Source organism: Mandrillus leucophaeus, unplaced genomic scaffold, assembly GCF_000951045.1.
Source record: "Mandrillus leucophaeus isolate KB7577 unplaced genomic scaffold, Mleu.le_1.0 Scaffold639, whole genome shotgun sequence".
NCBI lineage: Eukaryota > Metazoa > Chordata > Mammalia > Primates > Cercopithecidae > Mandrillus > Mandrillus leucophaeus.
Genome location: NW_012106908.1, coordinates 1,244,826 through 1,247,565, shown reverse-complemented (window position 1 = coordinate 1,247,565; position 2,740 = coordinate 1,244,826).

The window sequence follows — 2,740 nt, the reverse complement described above, 5'->3', positions numbered from 1 at the left end:
ACCCGGCGGGGACCGCCGCCGCTACTGGCCACAGCCATCCCCTGGGGGGCCAGAGGCCGAAGCCTGAGCGCGCCACTCACCTAAGTAACCCCTAGCGGAGGCACTGTCTGCCCTGGGCCTCAGTTTCCCTCTGACAAAAGAGGGCACGATTTACAAGCCCTTGCGAGCGGCGGCGATCGCTTAGGCAGCACAGCCTACTGTCCGCGCTCCTATTCCAGGGATCTCTACGGGGCGAGAGCCAGCCCTGCATCCTCGGTCGGAACCGTAGCCCCCGGGCTCCAGGAGGCGCGCTCACTTTAGACCCACTGCTCCGTGCGCTGCAGAGGGGGCCGCGAGAGTCAGGACATTCCAGAAAGTTCCAAAGACATCACTGGTCCTCTTTGGACCGGAGAGCTCCGGGGAAACCGCTTCCGGCGCTCCCGACAGACTGCGATAGAAAGTTTCACAGAAATAGGGCAATGGACAGGGCGAGGGCTCCAGGGCAGTCGTCCTGGGGCACCTGGAGCAGGGGCGGACCGGAAACCTCAGGCAAGCGCAGAAGAGGAGATGGCATTCCAGGCGGGAGACCAAGCAAAGGCAGAGAGGGAGGACGGCATGGAGCGGCTCCCTCTGACCAGGACTGAGGATGATGCGACCTGATACCGCCGGAGGGAAGCTTGGGCCCGGTTTGTAAGGGGCTTTTATTCTGCAGACAGGAGGAAACTATTAGAGAATTGTAAAAGGGGTTGGCAGTTGTCAGGTCTGGTTTAAGGTGTTACTGGAGACTTAGAAGAGGTTGGACAGAAAAGGGGGAAAACAAGGGACTGGAGTGGGGAGGAAGGGGACCAGAGTTTATTGAGCATTGCTAAGTGTTTTACATGTGTCATGTTATCATGATACTATTTAATAAGCACTAACTATGCTCCGGTCCCTTCCTGGCACTTAGGGAAGATGGTGCTGCCGTCTTCCTGGGCTTGATCTAATGGCTAAGGGGAGAGGGGCAGGTAACTGTCAGTTTCTGCCTGAGGTGATGGAGAAAGAGGAAGCTGATGGTATAGTCTAGTGTTTCAGAAGGATTAAGCGGGGAAGGGTGGTGAGTGTAAGAGTAGAAGTGCAAGAGGGGTGAGTGACAGTGGGAGATGGCCAGTCTCCATCCACCTGGTCTACTTACAGGAGCTTCTTTGGGTTGCTAAGGTCATGAGCAGAAAAGGTGATGACTGCAGGAACAAGGCAGGAGCAACTTCGCTGGGACCCCTCTCTCTTGAGCCATACTTTCTCCAGGAGTAGCCTACCCCTGAGTCTTGTCCTGGCCCATAAGCAGCTTAGGACAGCTGCTTCTGAGAGGGTGCCACACTCAGATGCCTACAGCACAGGAGCCAAGTGAGGGTGGGCGACAGCAATGAAGGCCCAAGGCACACCCAAAAGGGCTGTTAGCTGGTGGGCACCATGTAGAGATGAGGTCCCAGCCCAGTTAAATCTTTCAAGAAAAGCTGGAAATACTTTTTAAGTGAAATCTTAAATGTAAATTTTAATATTGGTTATTAATTCAAATGAAAAGAGCCAAGCCCAGCATGTCCAGGGGTCCCATGCAGCTCACTGGCTGCCAGTTTGTGATCCCTGACATCCTTTCCTCCTCTCTGACCCAAAAGCTGAGCGAGATAAGAATCTGAAACCCAGAATAGTGCCCAGAGGAATGGGTGTCTGGAAGCCCTTTCATATTTCAAAACTCTCAACCATAAGAAAATGAAGGCATCAAGAGACTTGGAACAGAAATTGCTGCTGCCTAAAGTCTCTCTTCCTAAACTTTCTGTTGCAGGTAATAATAGCTTGTCTTCACTGACCACTTACTACGTGCGTGGGAAAGTTCTACGTGCTTTTCCTATGTTACCTCATTTTGCAGATGAGACTGAAGCTCAAAGAAGTTAAGTAACTTGCCAAAAGACTCCCAGCTAAAAGTGTCAGAGCAAGGACTCAAACCGAGGCAATCTTCTGGTTTTAGAGCCTGAAGTCTTAACCAGGTGAGAATAAAACTTCCAGCATGCTTATGTGTTTGCTTATCTGTGAATGACCCCAGAGCTGACTGCAGATGTTGAGAGAAGAGGTAATTTTGACCAAATGCAGTCATGACCTCAAGTGTGGGCGAGTCCTTGCTCCCTGCCCGGACTTGGCTAGGCCTGCAGGTCATACAGGAAGAATAGTCCCTCTGAAGGTGACCATAATCCACAAGGCAGGGTGTGGAAAGTGACAGAGGTGAATATATTAAATGACTTGGTCAAGTCCCCACAGCTGGTCACTGGCAGAAGTAGCAGAAACAAATAGGCAGCATTATCTATTCTCCCAGTCAACAAACAGCCTTTGAGCCCAGCTATGCCTGGCACTGTCTCTGCAGTCAAGCCCCAGACTTACAATACTGATTTTAAGTCCAACTATAATTAGCTGGACTACATGTTAAATATATGTACTAGGGAGACAGGAGAGACTTTATAGTCTTTTATATGCCCAGGTGTTCAGTGCTTCTGCAGGAGGCAGAGAGCTAAAAGAAGAGAGAAGTTTGATGGGAGGAAATAATTTCCTGGTTGCAAAAGATAAGAAAAGGATTCACGGCCGGGCGCGGTGGCTCAAGCCTGTAATCCCAGCACTTTGGGAGGCCGAGACGGGCGGATCACGAGTTCAGGAGATCGAGACCATCCTGGCTAACACGGTGAAACCCCGTCTCTACTAAAATACAAAAAAAATTAGCCGGGCGAGGTGGCGGGCGCCT